Raw genomic sequence first — 12,581 nt, 5'->3', positions numbered from 1 at the left:
GTCTGCACCCTGCGGAGCAAAAGAAAAGCCCAGAGGAGAGCAGAAGGAAGCATACCACACCCAGTAAAGGAACTCAGTTGGAGGTGCTGCTAAATGGTACCCCACACATGTCATGTCTAACTCAGCACACCTTCCTCGAAGCCAGACAGCAATGCAGACATTTCCCTTTGCAGCCCAGGGCGCCTGCCACAGGCTGGTCCTACATCTGCAAGCCACAGATATCTACTTATGGAAGCAGACAGGCCCAAGTGGGATCTCTGCAGAAGTCCCAGTATGCTAGGCCTTTACTTCAACCAAAGCTTCAAGAGGTTCAGGTTGGCACGCCAGGCACCAAACTCTTCCCTTCAGCTAGCAGGAGATAAAGCTACCACTGCCAACCAGTTCCCAACGAAGCACTGTGAAGACTTCCCACAGCTGTACAACAACCCCCTTTCCAGTAGGGATTTTGTAACACTACAGGAAGGGGCCATGACTTCTGTAATTCACGCCATTGGAAAAAAAAAATAAGAACTAAGAATTGTAACCAAGAGTAAAGCAACATTTAGCAGAAGGCAGGAAACTTACTGGTCCAGGCTCAGAACGTATGCCTACTGTGATAGTAAAGAAAATAAATCCCTAATGATAGAGATTTGCAGGTCCTGCAAAGAGATGGGCCAGGGGAAGAAGTGGCACAGAAACAGAAGGCAGTGCAGGCCAAGACCTCTCTGATTCAGACACGGCTCTCGGATCTGAAGATCTGCTCAACCAACCCTTTTCTTCTGGAGCATTACCGAGCAAGGTGGTGAATGCCAAAGTAAAGCCACCAATTTTCTCACCAGGACACAGGACAGTATGTTCTCCTCCCAGACCAGCAGGGGACAGGGAGGATCTGCTTCCCTGCCAGTGATGCTGGAGTGCTGCCCAAGGAGCAGAGCGCTGTTAGGATGAACTGCTGTCCCATAATAAAGGTTCCATTAGCATCCCCCTTTACCTTTATAACACACAACCTAAGGACACTGAAGATTTCTAAAAGATCTTCGCTGCTAGCACTGCACTAAGTTTTCTACTGAACCTTGAGTCTTTTATATCAACCAGTTTCTGTTTTACAATGCCCACAAATGGAGAAATCTTCAGGGTCTGCATGGTGGCAGCTGCTGTTTAACTGTAGTCAGCAATTATCCCATTACTATACCTTAATCATTAATGTTGGTAAAAGTTTTTTGTCCCAGCGCTTACAAGATCCTTATCAGCAAGGCATCTGTTAAGGTGGTTTACAGTACAGGTTTTGACATCTCTGCTAGTCAGAGACCTCAGCTCTTTGCAGGCCAGCTGTCTGCTGAAGTATACGCTCAGATACAACTTCCTTACATGATGAACCCCTGGCCTGAGGCTGAAAAAGTTCATCTTGGTGAAAATATTACCAGCTGCTCAGAACTCCATTTTCTGATAAGCTGCAAAACAGCTCCTCTTGACACCTCACCCTTTTTATCCTGTTTGCATGAAAATTGGACAAAGACGTATAATGGCAATCGGTACAGAGATGAGCCAAATAATTCAGTTCTCAAAGAGATTTTGCTATAATTCAGATCATTTCCTATTGCTCATTTCCAAAATATATGCCACTTCACAAAATCAAGTTATTGTCTACAGGGCCACAAGTGTCACATTCCTTAACCACGACTGACCCTGAATTTTTCAAATGCACTAAATTGTGAGTTTAGAAGCTGTCTGCAGACCCCAGGGTGTGCACTGAAACAAAGCAGGAAATTTGTTTCTCTTAGAAATAAGAGCTAAGTAACTTTTAGTAAGCCTGAATTTCCTGTTCCATGCCTAAAACCCTCATACTCACTGAAAAATAGCTGAGGTTGATACAAGCATTCTAGTTGTTATATTTTCAGTTAAGTCTCTTGCCCACTGCAAAGGCTCACAAAAAGCTTAGGGATACCCTGCCCTTGTGGTGATGCTACACTAAACTATACCAAATGCCTTCTGCATCTCTTCTTTCCGTTTAGGAGCGGGAGGCCTGAGTACGCCTTGGAAGCTGGGCCAAAGTGCCTTATGCAGTCCATGTACGCAAATTGTCATCATTTGCGTGGTGTCTGCACTCTTCACATTCATTCATGCACAGGCTCCTCCGAAACCACCCGGCTTTGGACATGCAAAGAATTGTGAACAGAACCTGCTGCACATGGGCTCGCAAGGCTCCAAGCCAAGCCCTGACCCAAGTGACGCAAACCACGCTTTCAGATTGTGCAACATTTCACATTTCTATTTTCTGTTAAATCACTTGTTTCTGTTAATATCGGAGAAGGGCTAGGCAAATGCAGCTGCTTGTTTTTAAATCTAAATGCATTCATTTTTAAATGAATGTTTGTGTACAGCAGATCAATTTTGCACCCTTTCTTCATTTACTGCACATCTCAAGTCATCGTACACAGAAAACAGCTTCACTGGCTACATATAGCACACATTCAGCAAATTCACACAGCGTTTTGTTTGTTTTTCCCCCCTGCAAGTATTAACTCACTCAAACCAATTCAGTTTTCACTAGAGCATATAATTTACTTCTTACCCTCAGAATAACCGACTTCTTGCAAATACATGCAAGATCAAGAATATGAAATTGCATATATATATATTCACATATATATTTATAATCTTAATGACAGAAAATTTGTATATCTTCTGTTGTGTCTGTTTACATCCTTAAGGTCACTTTTCTGGCCAATCAAGAAAAATACCAACCCAAAAATGAGTTTCACAAAGACAAATCTAAATGATATATTGGGATTACAATGCAACTACTCACGCTCCTTTTATAAAATTACCTTTCCCCCTATGACAAATACGAAGTGAGTTATCCCATCTCTGCTACTTGCCCTTTCTGGAAGGGACTGCATACAACGGGGGGTTCTTTGTATTTGAAATGTATATACACAAACTCTTTAAGTCACAGGGAGCACTCCGGTGGGTCAGCAACAACACAGCTTTACTGAACACAAGGAGTTTTTGCTGCTGATGGCATACATCAGAGCTGTCTTTACTATTTCCAGCAAAAGTAAATTATACATCACCTTTTACAATCTTTTAACACCCAATTTTTGCTCATATTAACAGAAGATGCAGCACAAAAGGCTAAGATCTGCATTCAGTGTTAAGAGTGTAGATCCTGCGTCAAAGAAATACAGTTTTTATGTTCTTGAAACATTCACCATGGAGCAGAGAAGTCTGTGCTTGTAACATGACGCATCATGACATTAGAGCCACATACTTAACGAAACACTCCAACACGATAGTTGCACAGAATTTGGCTCAGTACATATCTAAAACAAATTTAGATTTAGCAACCCAATGATGATGCATCCATTTGGACAAGCGATGTTTTGCTCCCTGTAATTGAAAAAGCTGCCTTCATTAACATTTTCAAAGCCTCATCCACAAGTTTGCAGCAAATACAGGAAGACATTATCTGGTGCAGTTAATTTTATTTTGCTGTGATTTACAACACAAATTCAGTGGGAGGTCAGCTGGCTGACAGTGAGTGCAAAGAACGGCGCCATGTGTACAAGTGATGCTTTAGAAGTCCATTTCCGTGATTATAATGAATAATCCAAGGGAAAAGCTTCTCATTTCTCAAAGCAATCTAGTCTATGTCGTGTACTCTGTACTAGAATATACTAAGCTTCTGTCTACATTATATGAATTGCTTGGATATTTATAAAAGCACTGAAGTTATTTTTGTATTTACAGATTAGCTCCTTTATGTGTCAAAGAGCGTTTTCTTCTTTGCATATCCCTGACGCACAGCTGCAACAAGCTTTGGATCTGTATGGTACCAGCATATCAAAAGAGAAGTGTTATTTGGGAGATCTGTACTGCTTCCATCTTATAACACAGCCACCTCTCAGAAAAGTTTACCTACTCCAGATTTATCCACTAAATCAACTGTTTATAGAAACTTAAGTAGTAGCAATGGAAGTTAATATTCCAGGTGTAGCTTTCTTTCCAAGGCCCACATAGCAAATTCTCCTTGCTCAGCACTACCAAAACCTCTGCTGTCACAGAGGAGCCAGGCACCCAAAACAGGGGCATGGAGAGACCCAGCATCAGTCCCAAAAACGTGGCACAGTGGGAAGCACTAAGGAAGCCATGTCCAAAGTCTCTGAACTCATTATTCCTTAAAAATAAAGCACATTATTGAGAGTGATGAGGAGACAACATCACTTCAGTGAGTGGATCCAGCAGTTTCTTCCACAGTTAGTTACCCTGAGGTTGCTTCAGCACAGTATCAGTTATCCTTCACTGATGCCAGAAAAAAAATAATCCCTTAAATCCAATGTCTAATTCATCTTGATCAAAATACATGATGTTAAAGCACTCTAACAAAGCCCATCTAATCATTTAAACACCTTCCTTGGATTAACAGTCCCAAAGGCAAACTTTTGCTAAATAAAAGTATTTTAACACTGACAACATCCATAAAAAGCCCGAAGGAGTTCATTTATAAAACAAGCCTGCAATTATCTCTACTTCCCATTTGCACAGGAAAATTGACAAAATGAAGACAGGAAGAAGAAATAGTAATCAATCCACCAGCTTTGAGACCTTTCTAAACTTCAGAAGAATCGTTGAGATGGCATTTAGGGGAAGGTCCCACCCTGCACATGGCCTGGTCAATCCCTCTAAAAAACAGAACTAAAGAAAAGGGAGCAATGGTATTTCACTGGTATTGACAGGAAAAACTGAGAAAAAAAAAAGGAAGTTCTTTGTGTTTTCAATTAATTGGCTTTTTCATAATATTTTACCATGGTTTGATTAGCTAAAACACATCTTAACCCAATTGCAACTGTGTAAGACAACTACTGCCTGCATCTAAACTTACTGTACCCAAATCATTTCCATCTGGTAGGGAAAGAATTATCAGTAAACTAACCCAAGGGAGAGAGCTTGCTCTAAACCATCACATTCTGTTAAATTAAGGGTCATGTTAGTCAGGAAAGCATTACAATGAAAAGCAATATTTAAAGTATTTACAATACTGCTTTATAAATAAACACTGCTTTACAGTAGGAAGTAAATTTTGCCTCCAAAATGTTGTAGATTACAGGGAAAAAAATGAAAGCTTCCTTAATTTGGAACCAGAAGACTGTCCCAAAACATTCTGCAGTAATATGTTGCCTAACAAAGATGTAATAAAAATATTTACAGATGCAGCTAATAATACAAGGCTAGGATCATCAGAAAACAGATATGCTAAAACAAAGCAGCTGGAGGGGCAGTGAACGACAGGACACTTCATCACAAACTCTGCAGAGAGGCCCAACATCGCAACCCTGCAGGGAGAAGAACATGAGGGCAATTGGGATGGTCACTGTAAGACAGCAAAAAATAAATTAACATTAGGAAGATAAGAAATGACACTTCTGCATAAACATCCTCTGAAAATTAGAGGTGGAAGTCACATAAGTAACTCTGTTCAAGGCTTTGAGGAATGAACACATTGTCCCCTACCATTACCTGCAGCTCCACAAAACACCCCCAACCTCCCTGTCCTTCTTAGCTTACAGCCACAAGCCCCCACCCCTGAGATGCAGGAGCTGCTCCTCGAATACCCTCTACTCCTCACCAGGTCCCCTCACACCCAGCCACAGCACAAGGCCACCAGCAGGACCCGAGCACCAGCCACAGACCCCCAGCTCTTCCCCCACCTCCCCACCCAAACGTGGAGCTGCCGGGGCTCCTTGAAGAGTTACCAGCGCTGTAACAGCCATCCCTGTGTGAGCCAACAAGTTTGAAAGGATGGGGACTGTCACAAAGAGCATTCCTAAGTGGGCCTTGCTTCTTCACACACCCTGGTAAAAAAAAAAAAAAAAAAAAAAGCACAGAACATTACGTAATATGCATCCTGCAGAGCTTCTTACACCACCCAAGTATGGTAATTTGGTTCTTACAGGTGATAAAACTGTTTCCAAAAATTAAACACAACTCAGTTTACTCCAAAAATTTGCAACTAGAAATTGCAGATTGGATTTCAGAATTTCTTCTTGGCCTTAAATAATGTGCTGTTCTATTGAAAAAAAATCAGTAATAGGAAGTTACTTATGCATAAATGGACAAAAACAAAATGAGAGCTTGTACATGCAAAAACACTCAGAAATGAATTACAGGAAGAAATTAAATCAGGCTGAATTGCAGGATTTTCAGTTCTCACTGCTATGTTAAACTGCAACCTCCAGAGCTCAGTTTTGATTTTCTTAAAAGAGATGTTGCAAGTGTGCAGGTGTGTGTGGGCTCACGTGTCTCTGCATGCTGACCTACTGTGATCATATAAACCTCATGTGTGACTCTTCACTCCCCCTTTCACACATCCCAGTGACTCCAGGCAGTGTAGCCAGACAGTACACTTCCTAGCCCTGTCCTAGGGCTTTTCACATACCCTTACAACTTTTAATGAGATGATTTTTCAATGAGATGTTGCTTAGATGGGACAACCCGCTAAAATAAAGGTTTTTGAGGAGACCAGATTCTCTTATAAACTAAAGAATCCTTGAAGAATAAAATGTGTTACAATTCATACAGTCAAATCTAGCAACAAACAGGTTTCTGTCCAGGTAGCCAATATATAACATGCAGGAATACCCCCTGTTTGGTGGCTGACACCAAGCACTTCTCTTGGTGGTCCCCTCCTGTGGGAGGAGGAGGTTTGGCTGTGCTGAAAGTCTCCTGAGTTTCACAGGATGGGAAAGGAATACACCTTTTCTCTAGAAACACACACGTAAAAGTATTTTGCAGAAGCGGCAGGAATCACTGTTCCACAGACAGCAGACTTGCTTTCCCATGAATGTAACATTAGAATAACATATATACTATTTGAAAAATTAAAGAGCTACAAAGATTGTGAGTAGAATAATAACTTGCTGAATTTTGGTAACAATAGCCTCAAAGAAATAATATTTTTGTTTGGCTGCAGAAGTGATCATTCCGAAATCCCTTTCAATTTGTATCCAAAGTACACTTATGAAAGTTTATCTCCCCTCATAAAAACTGCAGGTTGAGGTTTTTTATCTCTTGTCAAACATTCAAATAACCCATTACGTTGTTCAATCAGTCCAGGTCTTGCCATTGTTTTACAGAAAACAGCTTAACATAAAACTACTTCCATCTTTCAGTTACTTTCCTCATCTACTTAAGCATGGATAACTGAAATCTCATCTGCAGTCTCACTAAGCAGGCCTTGTATTTTTCTTTACAGTCAGAAATTATTATTTATAGGTCCTATAAAATACAACATTATTTGGAGTATTTTTTTCCCAAAATAAACAAAGTCCAAAAGGAATGTGGAAAGACAACTAAAATCATCTTTCATACAACTCTGCAGGGACAGAGGGAAAAAAAAAAATGAACTGATGGGCAACACTGATTCCCTACACTGCAGCAGGAGGTCTTGATTTCAGGAACCAGTAATCAAGAAAATGTCTGTGAAATGTCTTCTCTCTCTCGTTTCCATCCTTCACTCAAGCAGTTTTCCACATATCTGCAGAAGCTCTCTTCCTCACAGAGGGAAGGATTTTACACTGGCATCGAAGTTTGTTTAAAAAAAGAGGGGGAAAGAAAGGCTTTCTTTAAAAGCAAACTGAGTAATCAAAATTTGAGAAATAGAATTGAAACCAAAGGACAGCGAAACAATTGGTTCTCCAAGTTAAGGATTCTCGAAAGGCCAAGAAATTAAGTTTCCAGTAAGGCCTTTGCCAACAGTTTTTTAGGGCCTGTCTGGATCGTCACACTGCCACACTATATGCTGCAGGTCCAGGAGAAGAGGGGGAAGCCCAGAGGGAAAGTATCCAGCGTGAGGAGAACATACAAATTCCAGCAGAGCTGACCAAATCCCAAAGTGAAATTGTTTCAGCCTTGCCAGAAAAGAAAATAAATTATATATATAGAGAGAGAGAGAGATATAAAAGTTATTTCCAGTAACTCACTCCAGTGAAGTTGTAGAAAACAATGAAACTAGGGGAAAAAAAATCATTATTCCCCTGAAAAGGGAAAAATTTAGGGAACAAATGATTCCACCAGTCTGGAAAAATAAGAAACTTAAATAGCTTTAGGACACAGTCCAGCAAAATGTGAAAAACTGAATACATACCAGGATCAGCATCCAAGGCTTTGCAGCTTTTCATGTTAGTTGAGAAAGTAATGAATACACTCTTCATCCTTACATGCAAATAGGATGGATCATTTGCAGAAAGATAACAGGACATACATTCTAAGATTTTAAACCAGCTGTTGCTATAAGAGTAGCCAGCAATTCGACGCACAAGCAATATTTATTGTATTTATGAGGAGGTGTTAGCATTTACATCAACATAATTGAAGTTACTGTGAAGGGAGCGAAGCTCCCCCCAGTCACACAGGGTGGACAGCCAGGGCCAGCAGAGACACATCCTAGCCAGGCTGGGGCTGTGCCCACAAAGCCTGGCACGACAGACACAGCGTGCTCTCTTACCTCACTGTTAACAGGCCCAACAGAGAAATCTGACATCCTCAAAGTTGGATGGAGTCAAAAAATTCATTTAGTCTCTAACACAGTGGTTTAAAAGTCTCATCCTTCCAGAGAGGGATACTCCATCTCAAATACTCCCTTCTCGTTCAAGGAAGTAATCTTTGCTGTCTTTTTCTGTGTTACCTCATTTCCTTCTCCAACCCTCATTTTTAAAATCAGTGCTGCAGCTATTCTGCTTCTTGGGAAGCAGATCTCTGTCACACACACACACACACCCCACAACTTCTACTGCATGGTGTTCCTGTAGATGTTATGATTAGAGAGTCTCTCTGTCTTCCTATCTGATCATCAAAGTTAAATGCCCACAAACTATTTTATCTTCTTTATCCAGTGCCTTGGTTTTTTCATCCCCAAAAACACAAAGCATAAGGAGAAAAAAAAAAAAAAAAAAAACTCTGAAATTGTTACAAAAGCCAAAAACTCACCACAAAGTTATTGTGGCAACAAAAAAAAAACCACAGCTTTAAACACTATGAAGGTAAACAAAGTAAATCAACTTCTTCATGATCCCAAGTTAGTTTTCATGCAGAAACAGTCACTCCACGTTTTGAAGTCTTGGGACACCAGTAGAGTCTACTAAGGAAACAGAAATCATAGCTCTGTACTTCGTCACATACAACAGCTTAAAGAAATATGAAAATACGATTTAAAAGATGAACATTAATGCTAAAGCCTGTTGACAACAGGCTATTGTCATTCTTACCAGCTCAGTGATGACAAAGTAGAGAAGCCTGCAACAGTCTTTAAGCCAAAGTGAACCACCCCTGTATGCTTTGACAAGCCCTGATCCCCTAACTATGGCACAAGGTGGTCTCAGGCAGAACCCCAAAAGCACCAGAGTACCTGAATTACCACCTAGCTTTGAACTATGCCAGGATAGTGCAGAAATAAGACTTATTAACTAAATGCATTAAACCAAAACGTGTTACCAAGAGCTGAACCATCACCAGCAAGGAGTCAAAATGATTGTGGACTAAAATCACTATTTTTTCCTGAAAGTTTTCAAAAGGGATTTAATCTGGACTTTTACGTGTTGTTTTTACATCTTTAGCTAATTGTCCTCCTATTTGCCAAGAATCCCCCACTGAAGGCAAAGCCAAAAATCAAAAGCACCGGGCAGATTCTGAGTTGCCAGTAACAAGGCTGTGGTAGGTATCGAATCAGGGGGACCAGTGTTGATCCACACAGGGATCAAACAGTGTTGATCAAACAGATATCAGTTGATCAGTGCCGCAGTGCCTTGACCAGCGCAGTCATTTGGAGAGCAGTCAGCGTACTTGCTGTAGTCTCAAAGCAGCGTAGATGGCATTCCAGCATACAAGGTAAAAAAACATTACCACACAGACAAAAGTTTGCTGATGTATGATTTTGTTTGACAACATAATTAATGATCTTCATCATTTACTGATGACCATTTTCCTTCCAATAAAATGAAGTGTCCTATTTTTAGGCAGTAAGATAAGACTAAAAATAGAAAAGAGCAGCAGCATTTGGCTGTAAAAATGAGATAAAGCACATATTTAAAAACAGCTGACAAATTCCAGAAAAGGTCCGAAATATTTAGCCAAGGCCTTATTAAATCACGCTGTCAGCTTTCTCCCACTGCGCTTGGGTTGTCCGCACCCAGCCTGTTTCCCCAGCCCAGCAGATACAGCCAGTGATGCCAACCCCCTCTGCTCTGACTTCACACAACAGAAAGCACGACAAACACAAACTTACACACAGATGATCCTTTCTTATGGCAGGGGGGGTAAGGGGGAGAACCTGCAGGAGAAATACTAATCAAGAAATTGAACAGGATTTGTGACATACTTCCCCCTTCCCTATGCCCCAGCCCAACAGCAGTATTTTATAGGGCTGTCACAACCTTTGTAATCTGAGTTAACAGATACTTCTCTATCAAACGGGCCTCCACCTGCCTCAGAACTGCTAGCAGGCACCTACTGCCCTACCCCCCTCATTTGCCTGTCCTTCAAGGGAAAACACACTTCTCCAGAAGATGACATTACTATTCTGCACCTCTGTGTGTTTCACCAACACCGTGTTCGAAACCTCCTCTCCTTTAGCTCCAAGCAGACACTGTAGAAATAAGCACAAGCTGCATCTGCTCCAGCAGGACATTTACATGGGACCGTGGCAAAGGTCCTTGCAGTTAACAGCTCTCTGCAGGCTCTGATTTCTGGCCAAATAGTCCCTCCCCTAGAAGCCCACTATCGCACTGTGCACAATCTAAAGAGCAGATCAGAATGATGCCCCAGGCTGTTCTCCTCCAGCTCCTTGAATGCTTCCAGATAGGACTATAGGCAGGCCAATTTCTCTTCTTGCTTTTCACACCTCCCAGAACAAAGTACAGCAGTGTCTTCAGGAAGAAGGCACTCAGACACATCTGCAAAACCAGATATGAATCCATCATCATAATGAATCACTTAAGTAGCAGCTAGGCATGGCTGGAAGGGACCTGCTGGGAGAGACAGCAGTAAACTTTTCATGTAGTCCACAAACCCTACAGAGGAAGAAAACAGGAGTACGGAGCAGTCAACAGCAAAGGAAGCATTAATCATTGTTATCACTGGAAACACCAAGAAGCTTATCTTTAGAGTTAAACAACCATTTGAGACGAGTAGCAATACACTCTGCTGTATTGCCTGGATTCTTTTACTGCTATTGATCACTAAATCATCACAGAAAGCGAGAAAAGCTTGGCATCTGTTGGTTGTTAGGGACTCATCTGACATCATTAGAAGCTCATTTAAAAGCTCTGTAATATGTGCAGCCATCTCAGGTCCTTCCAGAAGGATGTTTAATGCATCCCTGATGTGTGGAGTCTTAAATGCTGCTGAAGCTGGCTTCTCCAGCCTTTTCTAGAAGAGATTTAAAATCATAATAGCAGTGGAACTGCCACTATCAATACAGCAATGTGACAAACACCCTGAATACTCTGTCAACGTAGAAAATTCTTTTATACAGCAACCAATACACAGTGGCAAAGCCCTGAAAACAAAACAAAACAAAAAAAACATTTTCATAAACTTGGAAGAGGGAGGAAATCAGTTGCCTACTATCTGGAAGCAGGGTAAAATCTGTTGTAAAGATAAATGAGTAGCCGAGATTCCTAACTGAGAAGTAACTGGTGATATCAAGCCATACAAACACACAGCAAATGTACACCTTTTCTACAATATTTTTCTCTTTCCTACCATTTATCCCCATATTTACATTCATCCATTAATTACTGCATAGGAGCATAATAAGCCGAAAGGGCTATGTAACGTTATACCCAAACATAGCCCACAGATTCAGCTATGAACCTGTAACTGGAAATAAAGCTAGTTCCTGAAGAGAAAATGCGCTATTAACAACCCCTAAAAATACAGAAAGGAATCACAATCAACTCCTAAAAATATGAGTTCTTGTACTGTTGTATTAATTCAACAGTGCACTTAATACTCTTTACACACAGTCAAGAAGATTCAAGAGTAATTTCCACTGTCCAAACCACAAATTAGTGTTATTTTCTATAGGGTCATTCATTGTTCCTATCCTAAAAGACGGCATTCCTTTACAACCACCAATATTCAGCACTCGTGCAGCTCAGCATTTGCTTCTGATGCCGGCAGTTTTGCCAAAAACTTCTGAAGTAGTCTTTTGTATCTAAATGCACTACAGATGAAATCCTCCTCTGATGCAACAGGCCTAAGGAAAAATAAATAAAGTCTCAGGACTACAACACCTCCAGGCAAGCAATTCTGCTGGCATGAGAGTGCTCAGGATTGCAGTTTGTCACAGCAGCACGATCCAGCCAGCATCGCTTCCTACTCAGAGCAATGTGCACAGCAGCTTTCTGCAGAAAGTGCCAGCTCAGACTGGAAGTAAGCACAGCAGTTTTCAAGCAAACCCACTGTGCTATGGGAGCGACATCTGTGCTTCTGCATTCTCTGGCTCTTCTGGCACTCATTTCAGAGGCACTTCTCCACCTTGCAAGAAAATGTCCCTTGGTATTTGTCCACACAAGCTTACTTTCAATAAGGACTAAAGCAAATGG

General features: G+C 41.1%; 1 protein-coding gene and 1 long non-coding RNA gene across 6 annotated transcripts in view; both read right to left on the bottom strand.

Moving 5' to 3' along the window:
* Positions 1-12,581, bottom strand: part of PLCL1 (phospholipase C like 1 (inactive)) — a 184,505-nt gene that overhangs the window by 160,913 nt on the left and 11,011 nt on the right. The window lies entirely within an intron of this gene.
* LOC137858608 (uncharacterized) lies at positions 3,201-8,374 on the bottom strand. 2 transcript variants are annotated; one of them, XR_011097881.1, is made up of 3 exons: positions 5,931-8,374; positions 5,733-5,831; positions 3,201-5,350 (listed from the first exon to the last, which is right to left on the bottom strand). It is a non-coding gene; the product is annotated as an uncharacterized lncRNA (long non-coding RNA). The 2 variants fall into 2 exon arrangements; XR_011097882.1 differs by having other exon boundaries at positions 3,201-5,312.

This window comes from Anas acuta, chromosome 6 (assembly GCF_963932015.1).
Source record: "Anas acuta chromosome 6, bAnaAcu1.1, whole genome shotgun sequence".
In the NCBI taxonomy this organism is placed as follows: Eukaryota; Metazoa; Chordata; class Aves; order Anseriformes; family Anatidae; genus Anas; species Anas acuta.
This window is presented reverse-complemented; position numbering and strand designations above follow the sequence as displayed.